General features: G+C 36.7%; 1 protein-coding gene across 2 annotated transcripts in view; it reads left to right on the forward strand.

Annotated features, from left to right (window-relative positions):
* The window catches only part of LYRM7 (LYR motif containing 7), a 220,353-nt gene that overhangs the window by 78,794 nt on the left and 124,612 nt on the right, over window positions 1–16,947 (forward strand). The window contains exon 3 of one of the 2 annotated variants that reach the window (XR_006962807.1): window positions 2,732–2,888. The exons of the other annotated variant lie outside the window; for it this stretch is intronic. The gene's annotated coding sequence lies outside the window, so the exon portion shown is untranslated. The remainder of the gene's footprint in view (window positions 1–2,731; window positions 2,889–16,947) is intronic. 2 annotated transcript variants of the gene reach the window in all.

Genomic DNA, 16,947 nt, shown 5'->3' on the forward strand with positions numbered 1-16,947 from the left:
TCCATAGTGTTTTCCAGAGTGACTGCATCAGTTTGCATTCCCAACAAAAGTGCAAGAGACTTCTCCTTTTTCCACATCCTCACCAACATCTGTTGTTGTGTTGTTCATTTTAGCTGTTCTGACAGATGTGAGGTGATATCTTATTGTAGTTTTGATTTTTATTTCCCTGATGATGACTGATGTTAATCATCTTTTCATGAGTCTATGGCCATCTGTATGTTTTCTTTGGAAAAATATCTATTCATGTCTTCTTCCCATTTTTTAACTGGATTGGTTTTTTGTTGTTGAGTTGTATATTTTACATGTTTATATATTTTGGATACTAACCCTTTATGGGATATGTCATTTGCAAACATATCCTCCCATTCTGTAGGTAGACTTTTAGTTTCACTGATTGCTTCCCTCGCTGTGCAGAAGCTTTTTATTTTGATGAAATCCCAATAATTTATTTTTGCTTTTTTCCCCCTCTTATCTCAGGAGAGATATCTAGAAAGAAGTTGCTATAGCTGATCAAAGAGGTTACAGCCTATGTTCTGCCCTAGGATTTTTATGGTTTCAGGTCTCACATTTAGATCTTTAATCCATTTTGAATTTATTTTTGTGTTTGGTGTAAGAAAGTGTTCCAGGGTTACCAGGGTGGCTCAGTTGGTTGGGCATCCAACTTCAGCTCAGGTGGTGATTTAATGGTTTATGGGTTCAAGCCCTGCATCAGGCTCTGTGCTGACAGGTTGGAACCTGGAGCCTACTTTGGATTCTGTGTCTCTCTCTCTCTGTCTCTTTGCCCCTCCCCTGCTCGTGCTCTGTCTTTTTCTGTCTCTCAAAAATAAACATTAAAAAAAAAAAAAAGAAATTGGTCCAGTTTCATTCTTTTGCATGTTGCTGTCCAGTTTTCCCAAACCCACAGCTAGTATCATCCTCAGTGAGGGAAAACAGACCTTTTCCTCTATGGTCAGTCCATTCTTGCCACTGTGATTTAATACAGTACTGGAATTCCTAGCCATAGCAAACAACAAAAAGAAATAAAAGACATCCAAATCATCAAGGGAGAAGTAAAACTTTCACTATTTGCAGATGACATGAAACTCTGTAGAGAATACCCAAAAGACTCCACCCAAAAATTGCTAGAACTGATACCCAAATTTAAAGTCACAGGATATAAAATCAACATACAGAAATCTGTTGCACTTCTGTACACCCAATAATGAAACAGCAGGAAGAGAAATTAAGGAATCAATCCCATTTACACTGTCAATCAATCCCATTTACACCAATCTATCCCATTGCACCAAAAACACTAAGATACCTAGGAATAAACCTAACCAAAGAGGTAAAAGAACTGTACTCTGAAAACTGTAGAACACTAATGAAAGAAATTGAAGAGAACACAAGGAAATGTAAAGACATTCCATGTTCATGGATCAGAAGAATAAAGATTGTTAAAATGTCTACACTACACAAAGCAATCTACACATTTTATGTAATCCCTATCAAAATACCAGCAGCATTTTTCACAGAGCTAGAACAAACAATCATAAACTTTGGGTGGAACCACAAAGACTGCAAATAGCCAAAGCAGCCTTGAAAAATAAAAACAAAGCTGGAGACATCATAATTCCGGACTTCAAGTTATATTACAAAGCTATAGAGATCAAGACAGTATGGTACTGGTACAAAAACAGATACATAGACCAATGGGACAGACTAGAAAGCCCAGAAATGAACCCAAAACTATATGGCCAATTAATCTTTGACAAAGTAGGAATAACTATCCAATGGGAAAAAAGATAGTCTCTTCAACAAATGATGTTGGGAAAATACAGTGATTTCTATTCAGGATATTTAAACCCTATTTGTAGAACATCACAGACATTTCGCTATGTGTTTTTATTTAAAATCATCTACATATTAGAAGGAACAAAAGGAGGTGACCTATGGTCATTTAATAAATAGGCATTATGAATGCTAACAGCTACCATGCACATTGGTGGAATGCAGGCAGAACATGAACCAGTGAACTGTTGATCTTTTTTTTAAATTTTTTTCAAGGTTTATTTATTTTTTAGAGAAAGACAGAGTGTAGGCGGGGAAGGGGCAGAGAGAGGGAGACACAGAATCCGAAGCAGGCTCCAGGCTCTGAGCTGTCAGCACAGAGCCCAACACAGGGCTCCAACTCACGAACCACGAAATTGTGACCTAAGCCGAAGTCGGACACTCAACCGACTGAGCTACCCAGGTGCCCCTGAACTGTTGATTTTCTAACTAAATTGTGGAATGATTTTACAGTTGGAGCTACCACAGACAATTTTGAAGAACCATTCTTGTCCCTAATTGCACAGGAACTTCTGCAAGAAAATCCTAAGATGTTACAGCTATCTCACATTCTTTGTGTTAGTCTTACGAAGTTAATTGCTTGGGGCATAAATATCAGACAATAAGACACAAAGTTATTGCAGGAATAAGCTTGAGGGAACTCTCAACATGGGTCTGAGTTAGGAAAGTTATCAGGACACCATGAAGCACAGCCTCCAGAAAGAAGAAGCCACAGTAAAATGCTGAAAATCAGCAGTAGACTGGATTTCACAGTTGCTCTGCACATATAGAGATGGAATGAGTCCTGCTAACAGAAAAGTTAATTCTTATTGTAGCTCAATGTAGTAGCCCTAAACAGCTGGTAGTAAATAAATTAATACTATTTTACATTTGTAAGAGTCCTTTTCCTTCCTCATTTCAGGATATGTATTGTTATTTACACATCACAGATGAGGAAATCGAGGCTCCTAGAGGTGAGATTCCTTTGCCAGGATTACAGAAACACCAATCAGCACCTGGAGACATCTTACACAAAATACCAGCATGCCTGTGCCCAGAGAGCTTATTGAAAACACCAGGTACCAGAGGATCAGTCTCTTGCATGACTTAGTTTTATCATCCTGTATCTTTTCTTTTTTATTATTTTATTTTTTTTAATGTTTATTTTTGGAGAGAGAAAGAGTGTGAGTGGGGGAGGGGCAGAAAGAGAAGGAGGCACAGAATCCCAAATGGGCTCCTGGCTCTGAGCTGTCATCGCAGAGCCTGATGCAGGTCTCGAACTCACAAACTGCAAGATCATGACCTGAGCTGAAGTCTGTCACTTAACCTACTGAGCCAATCAGGCACCTCTATCCTGTATCTTTTCTAACCCTGGACACCAATTTTTATCTCTGTTATTTCTAGTTCCCCATATTGAACTTCCAGGGTAACTAAGTCCATTATCCACATGGACTGTAGTGTTATATCTTCTCTCCTCCTTCCTACCAGTCCAACCTCACTGAGCTCTAGGTTTTGACCTTTTGTGTCTGTTACAGCATTGGCTGCCAAGACAGTCCATGAAAGAGCTGAGCCCTGACCCAAGTCAAAAACACCAAATCCAGTGTTTTTGCTGACTTCCTATAATACTTTTATGAGTCAGCCGTATGATTGCCATTGCTTTTTTACACACAAGTGTGATTTTGAGCAGACTTTGATTCACAGAGAAAGGTGAACAACTGTGCTTTCCTACATGTTTTAAATTTCACTTTATGCCATTACATTTTCACTCTTAGGCTGTCTTTTTATTCAAACTAATATTTTAAATGTGTGTGAAATCAAGCTGTGATCAGAGCCAAAGACTACATTCATTTAATCATTCATGTAGTTACTGATCACAATTTATATTTTGGTTTTAGATAATTTCCACAATGTATGCCTTTTTGAGGCTGTGTTGTATTCCATTGTATAGATATGCATAATTAATTCCACACAGTGTCCTACTGTTGAATATTTAGGTTTCTTTTCTTTTTTAACTATAAAAAATTCTGTACTGGTATATCTATAGGGTAAATTCCTAGAACTAGAATTAGCTGGCCAGAGGGTATAAGCACTTGTATTTCTTTTTTTAGGGAATTGATTTTATTTTATTCTTAAATGGGATAAAAATTCTTCTTTCATTCTTGTATGAGATAAAAATGTATGATATATATAATTAAAAGGAAAACAAAAAGAAAGAAACCAGTGAAAATATTACCAGATCTCCTTTTGATAAGCACCCACTGTTAGGGGCTCCTTATATATCCTTAACAGAGATATTCTATGCAAATACAAACGTATGCATATATTAGGAATTAGGAAGTTTCTCTTCACTGGGAATATTTATGGTTTCTTCTATGCTGCACTGAAGAGGGCCCAAAGGTTCTAGCTATTATGTCACTATTCATGTTAGGAACACAGTTCTATATTGTTTCACTGTTCACTGTCTATCATATATCAGAATTACTGAAGATCCTGTGTTTAAAACTTGTGATCCTACTAATTTTCATTTTATGTCTCCATTCACTCTGTAGGGAGGGATGGCCATGGATATAGGGAACCTACAGTGTTCTGATCCACAAGTTTTTACAACATGATGCAACCTGAACTGATTGGTCTTTATGGTAGAGACTACTATTTCACAAAGTCTGTTTCTGTCTTCTGTAATAAGAGAAGTTAAGCTGGACACATGATTGTATAGATAGGAACTATATCACATAAGTTCTCTTCTGGTAGGTGTGATCATGTGACGAAGTTATCACTGACTGTATCAGAGTGTAAGTAGGGTGTATAAAGTACTGTAATTTTTACTCTGGATTTAGGTACATCCCTTCTCCAACAAGTGGGTACATAGATATGTTCTCAAGTTTTGAATATGCAGGATTGTCCGACAATCTGGATGGGCAAGAAGACAAAGGGAGTGCAGGTCCCTGAATGATTGTGTGAAGCACAGATGTCCCACCAACATCCTTGCTCGACTCGGGGGTGTTACATGAAAGAAAAAGAGATTTCTGCCTTCCTTAAGCCACTGTATTTGGTAGACCAGTTTATTATAGTGTTTATCGTGTACATTAACTGATACAGCTTCATACCTGGTTCTCAGAGGACCACTTGCAATTCCTCTGTCTTCTGTGCCTTGTAAACTGCTTTCTTAATCTGCTTCCCCATTTTGGTTGTGCACTAAAGATTGTTTAGGAGATTGTTTCATTGCTTTTGTTGGTGCTTGTTTCAAAATATCTTTATTGATGGTGAGTTTGATTAGACATGGTAATCTAGTTGGGAAATAATTTCCCTTCAGAGTTTTGAAGTTAATTGTTCTATTTTCTTTGTTATTCCACAGATAATTCATTTTGATTTATGATTTTTTTCTCTCTCTATGAAGAGTTTTAGGATCTTCTTTTTTTCCCAGTAAAGTTCTAAAGGTTGTATTTTAATGTGAATCTATTTTCATCTACTGTGTTTGGTTCACAGTGGGACCTTTCAATCTCCCCTTTAATCTTGGGATATTTCCTTGAATTATTTCATGGATTATTTTCTTCTGTTTTCTCAGTACTTTCCTAATGAGCTGCTATTTTTTGGATATTGAACCTCCTACATTGCTCCTTTTTTTCTTAACTTTCCATCCTTCTTTTTCTCTCTTTGTCTTTTTGCTCTATTTTCTATGAGAAATTAATCTTCTAACCTGTATGTTGATATTTTTCATTTCTGCCATCATTTTTTTATTGCTAAGAACTACTTTTCTGTTCTTTAACTATTTCTTTCTTATTATTTCCTGACCTGATCAGGGATGTCATGCCTTCTTTCATATTTGGGAAGATATCAATAATAGTTGTTTTCCTTTTATTTTCTTCTTGCATTCAGACATTGTCTTCCAAGTCTTTTTTTTTTTTTTTTTGCTTTGTTCATTGTGATTATTTGTTTTATTTTTTTTTTTAATTTTTTTTTTTCAACGTTTATTTATTTTTGGGACAGAGAGAGACAGAGCATGAACGGGGGAGGGGCAGAGAGAGAGGGAGACACAGGATCGGAAACAGGCTCCAGGCTCTGAGCCATCAGCCCAGAGCCCGACGCGGGGCTCGAACTCACGGACCGCGAGATCGTGACCTGGCTGAAGTCGGACGCTTAACCGACTGCGCCACCCAGGCGCCCCTGTGATTATTTGTTTTAATTGCTGTCTTCCTGTTACAGACTTTCCTTAGATGTTTATGGATTCTTTCTTGTCTGCTTCTAGGATAGGTTTAAAAACTGATGGGATGCTCTGAGTATGGGAATGAGGCTTGCAGATTTCACAGTAGGTTGGTCTTGGCAGACCATTAGCTGCGAAGCTCCATATGTCAGTATCTTTATATATTTCTTTCTGGGCTAATCAGGTGTCCCAAAGTAAAGTCTCCCAGTCCCCAGCCTAGAGGGTGGAGATTTTTGCTGCCAGAGATCAGGGTATGGAGGAAGTAGGGAACAGGAGGGAGGGCTGGGATGGCGGGAGGGGGGAGCTGGGGGGCGGATGATAGGATTGATGGACCCAAGGGTTCCAGCCTTCAGCACTCACCATTTATATTCCACATGAGTAGCCCTGGCTCACAACTTTGCTTAATATGACCGGCAGAGAGATCCTCCATTTAAAACTACTGTGAAGAATAATCTTTCATATTTCTATTGGGGTGGAAAGTGAGCGAGACTCAATGTTGTGCAATCTGGGAGGGCATCTAAGGTTTTAAAAGATTCTAATCAACTTTTACCATGTTCTCTATATTTTATCCTTTCACTCACCCTTCACTCTCATTTCCGGAAATACCAGAAGTCCCTGGTGTTGCCAGCTTCTGAGCTTTTTGAGGTTTCTTCATTGTAAGTCAGGCTGTTTCCAGCTATTCTCCTCTACAGGCTTAGGAGTTTGGTTGTATTAGATCTACTTAATCAGTGGTCATACATTTATCTGGTTTTTAATTTAATAAATTAGTAGCTACTTTCTTCCCATGTTTGAGAGAGTATATTTTTGTTGTTGTTATTTTTGGTGTTTTATTTTTAAAGATCCCATTTGTTTCTACTTCAGAAAAGAATAAATTTTTGGATGTGTGTTTTCAGTCTTCTATTTTAACCTGGATCTCTGATTATTGCTTTTATTAGTCATTTACCTTTCTCTTAGAATAGCAGAGAAGTTTTAAAATGACTTACATTCCCTTGCATACATTCCTCTGTAAAGAGGAAAATGCAATTGTATTATGAAAGCTGATGGAGAGTATTAAGAACTACTTATATTCTTCCAAGGAATTAATTTAGACTGAGAAGAATGCTATGAACAGGGATGAAAAAAATCTTAACGAATCTCCAATAAGTCTCAGAATCTATTGTTTAATGTTCCATTTATTTAAAAGGACATAACTTGTGCCAAACATGTTCTTGGGATAAGAAGATAAATAAAACTATAAGCCTGACAGTAATCTGGCCAAGTACAGAAACTCATTTACAAAAAAAAAAAAAATGATGTCTTTTACATCTTTAACTTCTTTTAAGTTAATCAAAAGAATCAAAATTCAGGAAATGGGTTTGTTTGCAGGCAGTAGTTCTTCTACAGATGACAACATGGTTATAAGCTCTAAAGATATTGAAAATTCTTTCTCTGTTCATTGCTAATGGGCAGGTATGCCAATGGGTACCCCAGTGAAAGAGGACCTGATCTATTTCTACTGCTTTTGTCTAAATTGTGTCTACGTTAGCATTGACCCCAAAGTGCTTCTTTTTTTTGATGCTATGTTGAGTTCACTGAATCACTAACTGAAGGAAATAAACTTTCCATATCCCCTTGTAGCTTTCAGATGAGAGGTTTCCATGGCATTCAGAGTTATCTGACTTTCTGAAACCCATTAAAATCCTGAGAGGTAGAGAAGCTGTATTGTTACCACTCAGGTCCAGTATAATCAGTTGTCCAGCTACGCATCAGCTCCAACAGCAGCCCTATCCCAACGCTTCTTGCTTTTGAGATAGCTTTCTGAGGATCCGTCACATCTGCCAGGACAGAGAGGGAGAGTGACTGAACTAGATTCTAGTTTGCAAGCCAACTATCCCAGATAGAACAAGATCATTTCTAACGGATGAGCTGGTAGGGCATCTGCACTTGCAGGGTGTTAGCTGTTGGCATATTTGAAGTAGGCTCTGGGGGCATATCTGTGCACAGAGAAACCTAACATGGGGATCCACTTATAGGCTCATTCCAGGCTTGTGATGTATCAGCAAAGCATGGTTAATCAGGATGAAACTCTTTTTAAAGCTATAAAAGGGATTCATGTGGTCGTTCAGGAGGAGCCACCAGAATATATACTGTGTCCTGTCCGTTCTCCTTTTCTGTGAATGTTTTTCCTGAAGATATGGCCACTTGGCCACTGATGGGAGATAAAGGGCAGTTCAAAAGGACTGTTTGGCCTCCGGAGCCAAATACATTTTTATGGAGGATTTAGAATATATAGAGCACAGAGAGATTGATTATGCCATTTGGAGACTTTTTTAACCCATATCTACCATAGTACTTTGTGCTTTAAAGTGTGTCAAGGTTATTTGTGACAAGTGGAGTTTATTTCTAATCGTCTATGAACAATTTTGACTAATCCTAGGCTGATGACATTTGGAATGAAAAATAAAAGCAACCTATACCTTTCATCATAGTAACCTGCTCTTGATTGTCCAGGGTTATTTTTTGTTTTTAACATTTATTTATTTTTGAGAGACAGAGAGAGACAGAACACATGCAGAGGAGGGACAGAAAGAGAGGGGACACAGAATCTGAAGCAGGCTCCAGGCTCTGAGCTGTCAGCACAGAGCCCAACGCGGGGCTGGAAACCACGAATTGTGAAATCATGACTGAGCCAAAATCAGATGCAGTTGAGCCACCCAGGTGCCCCAGTTGTCCAGAGTTAGTTAAAGAACCTCACTTTGTCTCTTGCTCAGATTGACTTTGCCCTCAGGCATCTTTTAAGGTTTTTATGCACCCAGGAAGGCCTTGAGACAGCAGAGCTCTGTCTGACTGGCTTGTCTACACTGCCTCCCATCATCTTTTGTCTGGGCTTTTTCTCCCTTCTCTCATTATCCCAACATTCCCATATGTCCTCTGACTTTCATCTCTTCATCCCTGAGTTTCCAAAGAAATGACCTGTTAAATTAATGTTATTCATGATTAAAATGACACAAGCCATCTTGTATTTCTTCTTAGTATCAACATTCTAACAAAGAGTGAAGGAACACTTGTGGGATTTCAGATGTCCATGAAAAGTTGGAGGAGTAATCTGAGGTTATATGGCTTGCAGTTTTCTGGACGTTTCTACACTATTCTTCCTTAGAAACATACTTATGTATCAGTTGGGTTACCTAAATGAACATGGTGAGAGAGTTAGTGACTCCATAAAAGTGCCTAAAGGGGCACCTGGGTGGCTCAGTCTGGTGAGCATCCAACTTTTGCTCAGGTCATGATCTCTTGCTAGGCTCCCTGCTGTCAGCCTGTCAGCATGGAGCCTGCTTCAGATCCTGCCTCCCTCTCTCTGCCCCTCCCCCATTTATACTCTCTCAAAAATAAATAAACATTTTTTTAAAGTGCCTCAATATGAACTCCCTCCACCCTCCAGCATTTTCTGCCTTAAAGAACAACGCTAGATTTTGCAGACTAAATTAATTGATAGTAGAATATGTGAGTCAGGCAGCTGCACTTCAAATTAAATGAAAATCACAAGCCAATATATTGTTTTCACTCTGACACTCAGAACTCCTCTCCCTTTAGATTAATCACACAGCAATTCTGAGAAGCCAGAATTCTATGGACAAAATACTGCTAATTAACCACTCATTTACAGAGATATAATCCATGTGAACTAATTTCCTAAAAAGCATGAGTGTTATCAGAACTTGAAGATGGTCTAGTACAGTAAGCCTTGGTTTGAAAAATGCTTAAGAACACAACTTGAAAACTCTCCATTGTACAGATAAGGTCATAGAGTCTCAGTGATGGAAAGAAATTTGTCTGAACTCATAAAATATGTTAGCAACAGAACTTGGATTAGATTCTCTTTCCCAGGCATTGTTCTTTCCATTGTACTGTGCTACCACTGCCATTTAGCAGCAAAGTCGTATGTACATTGCAGTTTAGTTCAATGTGAATTAGGTAGTAAATTTACACGGACTTGGAAAAGACAAGGAATCTTAGAATTATTAATTAAGTAGGTCATAAAGATTCAAAATATTAAAGCATTGGAAAATTCTACGTTCCCCAATATTTTATCTTGAATCATTTCAAACCTGTAGAAATGTTGAAGGAATATTACAAAAACCACCTATATAGGGGCACCTGGGTGGCTCAATCGGTTAAGCATCCAACTTCAGCTCCGGTCATGATCTCACAGGTTCGTGAGTTTAAGCCCCGCGTTGGGCTCCGTGCTGACAGCTCAGAGCCTGGAGCCTGCTTCAGATTCTGTGTCTCCCTCTCTCTCTGCCCCTCCCTGCTTACACTCTGTCTCTCTCTCTCAAAAATAAATAAACATTAAAAAAAAAAACCCTACATACCATTCATTCAGATTTGCTGATTAACATTCTCTCATAATTTGACACCACCACCACCAAACAGAGAATGTTATGTCACTTACTCTGCATCTGCTTTTTAAAGGTCACTACTCTAATTTATAAATAATCTGTACAGGTTGTATGAATACCTGTTCTTCAACAAATTTCCATTCAACGGTTTGAGCATTTATTAATGATGTTTTCCTGAATCAGTTATCCTGCAAGTAGTTGTAAAACTGTGATTTTATCATTTATCATTTCTTACACATTTCTTAGCTTATTTTCTTCTGTCAAGAAGAGTTGTCCCTTCTTTCTAAGGACTCATAGGTTCTTTTTTATTCAACGTGTCATAACCTATTATCATTATATATATATATATATATGATTGTTAAGTGGGAGCTCCTACAAGAGAGTTACTGTGACCTTTGGCATTTATACATCATTTTTTGGCACTTCCTTAGTTTCTGGCACAAAACATTATTCTAGACTTGCTTTGAACATTTCCTATTTCATATCTGGTATTACCTCTAAGGAGTCCTGATTCTTTCTGGTGAGGGATTTTAGTTAGAAACCCATATATACATAAATTTGCACATCTTTCTTACACAAGAGGTAGGAAAAAAATCTGATTTTTTTTCTTACATATTTTGCTTAAAAATGTATCCTAGCGGGGGCACCTGGGTGGCTCAGTCGGTTAGATATCCGACCTTGGCTCAGGTCATGATTTCACTGTTTGCGAGTTCAAGCCCCGCATTGGGATCTATTCTGATCGCTCAGAGCCTGGAGCCTGCTTCAGATTCTGTCTTCCTTGCTCTCTGCCCCTGCTGTGTTCACACTCTGTCTCTCTCTCACAAAAATAAACTCAAAAAAAAAATGTATCCTAGCAATTACTTCATATCTGTTCTTACAGGTATTTCTTCTTCTTTTATACAGCTGAATAATATTCCTCGAACCATAATGTTTCTCCTATGTTTGGGTTTTTAGGTTGTTTACAATATTTTTCTGAGTTAAAATGAGCAACTATTTTATTTTAAAATGTCTATCCTACTAAAAGTATTTTATAAAGATTCCTTTTAATCTTCTTGCTAGTAAGTACCACTAATATGTTTTTAGGACATTATCTTGTTTGCAAAGGCATTTGACTGGGTCATTTTATTTTCTTCCTCAGAGGTCTCCAGTAAAAGAAGAATACAGTACAGGGCTGTTTTGTGTGTGTCTGTGTGTATATTCTCTCTTCCTCTCTCCACATGCATACACACACGCACACTACGTATGTATGAATGTATATATATACACACAATACATATATATGTGTATATATGTATATATATGTATATGTATGTATGTGTGTATATATATATACATATATATGTATATATATGTTGTATATATGTGTATATGTATGTATGTGTGTATATATATATACATATATATATGTATTTTTTAAAGCAGAACAAAGAAATATCAGTTCCCTGTCATTGAATGTTTCTATAAGGAATAAATGTTGAATTTTTTTGAAGGCCTATAAGCATCTACTGAGCTAGTTATCTGATTTTTCTCCTTAGATCTCTTAATATAATTTATTATACTAATGGATTCCTATTATTAAACCATCTTTGCATTCTTGAAATAAATCCTATCTATTTATTATGCATTATTATTTATCTAAATGTATTATTATGTTTGCTGTTACTCTACTTTAGCATTTTTGCTTTGATATTCATAGGTAAAATTGAGCTATGTGTGTATACATGTGTGTGAAAGAGAGAGATCCTGAGTTTAGGATCCTAAGTTTAGGTATTAATGTTATACTTGTTCCATAAAAGAAGTTTGGGAATTTTCCTTCACTTTCTATCCTCTGGAACAACATTTAATATATCTGTTTTTTAGAAACTTGGTGGCATTTCCCTACAAAATCTTTTGGGCCTTGGCCTTTTTTTGTTGAGTAGAAGTCTGATACCTTTATTTATTCTGTGGAAACTGATTTACTCAAACTTTCCGTCTTGACTGGAATCAATTTTGGTTAATTGTGTTTTCCTAAATAATTATCAATGATTTTATATAGATACTGACATTTTTACATTAATCATATAGTCTCTTTATTGTAATTTCTTCCGTTTCGCTGGTCAGTTCTTCCTTATTATTTAAGTAAGTTTATGAATTTGTGGCTTTCAGTTCATTCCATGTATTCTGGTACTATATTTACATTTTCATTACTCCTTAAGAAACACAGGACTTAAGAGTTCATTTTCCTCTTTCACTCAAGAATTATTTCACACACAGTTTCTTTTTATAAATATTCAGGATCCTTCTGATTTTGTTATTAATATTTGGTTCTATTGTATTGTCCTCAAAGAATTTTTTCTATTATTTCTATTTTATGGAACTTGCCTAGGCTGTCTTTACAGCTTGGTATTTGATCAGTAGTTGTGCAAGTTGTATTTGTGTTGGAGAAGGAATATTCTCTATTTGGGAGTGATAGAGTACAATACATATTTTAATATTTACCTTATTGGTCCTGTTGTATAGGTCTTCTATATTCCTATTTGTTTTTTGTCCGCTTGATCTCTTTTGGATTAAGATTGTTATGACGGTGTTTCCCGTTATTAATGGGTTTCTCTCTTTTCCCCTTTCCTTCCTTATGATTTTTGTTTTGTGAAAGTGATTGCTGTTTCTGGTGCATAGATTTTCATTAGTACTGTATCTTCTCTGTGAATTGTGGCTTTTAACATGTCAAAAGAAAACTCAGAGCTCTACTTGATGTGAATATTTCATTGAGTGAGGAATAAACTGTTGAAGAATTGGGAGACTTGAAACCCGAAAGAGGTGTGAAGCTCAAAGGGCATGTCCTTGCAGGAGAGCTTCCAAAGTGAGCAAGGGTGAGTTGTTTTTACAGTGATTGGTTCTTACAATGGGTATTTCCAGATAGTGGGGCATTGGTTAAAAGTGATTTTCTTGTATCATTTTAGGAAGATGACTTAAGTTTCATTCGTGATTATCGAGGTATTTACAAGAAATAACCTGAGTTAAATTTTGTTCACGTTCATGAAATAAGCTAGATTAAGTTTTGCATATGTGGCTAAACTAGTCTTCTTTGTTTGCAGGATCGTCAAGCCTGGTTTCCATTTTATTTTAGCAAGTACTATAAGCTGTATTTGTTTTTACATTCAGTGCCTTTTTATATGAATTGTAGTCTGCTGAATATCAGGAAACAACTCCTTGTTTTCTTATTGTCTTCATTTGTCTGTTATGCCTTTGCTCATCCCTTTACATTTAGTCTTTCTGAATTACTTTATATCTCCTACGTACAACACTGGATTTTGCTCTGCAAAAAAATCCACATTTTATTAAATAGATATCTAAGCTATTGTTATTTTGTCTTAAGGCAATGTAAGAATTTACAGGAGGCAAAGGATTATCCATTATATGCAGTAGGAAGAACACTGTGTTTTACCACATTGCACAGTTTCTATCCCTAGACAGACGTTCTGTAGTTGGTTTTAATTGAATCATTTTAAGGGCAGGGCAAATTTTAAGTCTGTATTTTGCAGGAAAATCAGCACTGAAACCAGTGTAAAAAAAGGCTTTGGAACATGTTTCTCTAACTTTTATAAGAATGTACAAAGACCTTAGGATAAGGGTGGGTCTCAAAGGATATAAAGTGCATAAAATGCAGGAGATGAGGCTCTCCTTCCATGTTCCGTATTTACTATCAGCAAATATCTGAGCACTGATTTTCACAGTCTAACCCTCAACTCCCTTTGTCGAGAAACTGGAGATAAAATTAGCCCTGCCATCATTCTTTCAAAATTCTTGTACCCATCCAAACACCCAGCTCCATAATTCATCCTTTATAAGGTGGCGTTCTCCAGCTGCGTGGGTCATGCTGCTTATCTTATAAATCTCCTGTGATGGCTCTCCTTTATCTTTAGCCTTTAAATAATTAAAATACTTTTTATATATTAATAAATACACATACTTTATGCTTGCATTATTCTGCTCTGCACCTCATACAAGCTCCAATCCTCTGTCCGTAACTACTCAAATTTTGTTGTTTTTATTAAAAACTTTTTTAATGTTTCTTTACTTTTGAAGGAGAGGGAGACAGAGCGTGAGCAGGGGAGGAGCGGAGAGAGAGGGAGATACAGAATCTGAAGCAGGCTCCAGGCTCTGAGCTGTCAGCAAGAGCCCAACACAGAGCTCGAACTCATGAACTGTGAGATCATGACCTGTGCCAAAGTCAGACACTTAACCGACTGAGCCACCCAGGGGCCCATCAAATGTTGTTGTTTTTAATTTTGGGGCCTGAATATTCACCTTCATTCCTCTAAGCAATATAAACACATTACTATTTGTTGCTTTGGCAATTTGAGATGGTACCTATTGCTTCTCCACTATAAAAAATGAGGATTCATTCCAGTTGAATATCGTCTTTCCTCCCCTTCCCCATATTTGATGGAGATATTATTTTTTCTTTTTCCTACTTGTAACTTTAAATAATGTGTGTATAACTTACCTTACTGTTTCATCAGTTCTAGGCACAGCCAGACATTCCTTGCTCCCTGTTAGTCCCTCTCACCAGTCCTTCCTAACTGCATCCTCAACTTCTGTCAGCTCCACCTCATGTCTTTGGTCACAGTTGATACAATTCACACTCTCCTCTGTTTCCATAATTACCTGTTTATAGAAAAGTCATAGAAAAAGAATAATTTTAAAAGATGAGCTCAAATGAAAGTATTCATATTATTGTCTCATTTTTACATCGGTATCATGATCCACTTACATTCCCTGTTCTGGGTTCTGATATCATCATCCTTGTGCTTCTCAAAGGAGCATATACGTAGCATCAAAATTAAATAGGCTATTTTCACTTAAAATTCATCTTTTTGGCTTGTTTCCCTTTTGAACCATGAGTTTCTTGCATTTCTCTTTTCCTGTTGAGATAAGTAATCTTCCAGCTTCTTTTCTGAGTTATTAACTGTTTGACTCAATTGTATTCTTTCTTGGAGATATTGCTTTTTTTAAGTTTATTTATTTTGAGAGAGCACAAGCAAGGGAGGGACAGAGAGAGAGGGAGAGAGAGGATGCCAAGCAGGCTCCATGCTGTCAGCACAGAGACAGACATGGGGCTCCAACTCACAAACTGTGAGATCATGACCTGAGCCAAAATCAGGAGTTGGATGCTTAACTGACTGAGCCACTCAGGCGCCACTTTTGGAGATATTGTTTTAGGAGCTTTACTTTCTCTTCTAACTTGGCCCCATTCAAGGTTGACATGTAACTAGTACATACCAGTACACCTGTTTCCATTTTTAAAGCAATGAAATATTTGTGTATCAGAAGGAAAGCACTTTAAATAATATCAGTAATAAGTGATAAAATCAATTATAACGTAACTTTGCATAAAAATGCAGTATTTCAAGTGGTGTCATAGGATGCTGTGGTGACCGCTGATAATGGACCTTCCTTCTGTCATAACATCAGAGAAGCTACCTGCCAGTTAGGCCAGTGAGGCAATATAGCATTCTTCATAGTGCACTCTGTGATTTAGGTTAATCAGTTCTTTTTTATACTCTAAATAATTCATGCTTCGTGTGTTAATATCATAATTCTTACACAAACTTGTTAGTGAATTGTTTTGATATTTGTAAAATCAAGAATTAATAAAATATTGATGAATAAAAAAGATTAATTTTTTTGCTTCCTGGGTTAGTATCAGCATTTCATTTCACTGTCTCATTTTCCTCTTCTTTTTATAGAGTAAACTTCAAGCCTTTTCTTCATTAAAAAAAAAAAGTACAGATGGTAAAATTTGAGTCCTTGCATTTCTGAAAATTTTTTGAACACTCAAAGTTAGTTGATAATTGGACTGGCATAGAATCATAGATCAAATATCTTCTTTTCTCATACTCTCAAGGTATCACTTCATTTTTTAGCATCCATTGTTGCCAGTCTTAACAGATATGGCTTATATACCTCCTATATTTTAGGCGCTATTGCTAATCTGATACTGATTGATTTGTTGATGACATTGCTCAGTGGGCGCTTAATGCAAATATTTTTACTCTCAGATAGATACTTATGTTAGTTGTTTGCTAATTTTCTTCCCAATATTTTCTCACTTCTTTCTTTTAGAATTCCTAACAGCTGAATGATGAAGTGATGCTGTGTTTTTCATGATGCTATATTTCCTAAAATTTTTGCTTTTTTACAGTTTTTTTCATTCACATGCTGAGGAACATCTTCCATGTAATCATCTTTATTTTCTATTGAATTTTCCATTTTTGAAATCATTACTTCCAATTGATAAGAATTGTTTATTGTCTCATTGTTCCCTTTCCTTGGCATACTTACATGGTACCTGAGTTTGAAACTAGGCAGCAATCCTACTTACATCCTGGTAAGAATGTTTCACAAGTGTTTTTCTTATGCAAATTGTGTGCTTTTCATTTAGCTCCTTCATTTACCTTGCTATTCCTTTTTAGTTTTCACTTAGTCCTCATCTAAGAGCTTTAGTTTCTTTTCCATTCTCTATAGGATTTTCTTACCCATTTTTGTTTTCTTTCACGTTTCCACTTGGAGGAGTCA

The sequence above is a fragment of the Lynx rufus genome, unplaced genomic scaffold (genome assembly GCF_022079265.1).
Source record: "Lynx rufus isolate CCGP_SWC_20201006 ecotype Redwood Valley unplaced genomic scaffold, mLynRuf1.p SCAF_1, whole genome shotgun sequence".
Classification (NCBI taxonomy): domain Eukaryota; kingdom Metazoa; phylum Chordata; class Mammalia; order Carnivora; family Felidae; genus Lynx; species Lynx rufus.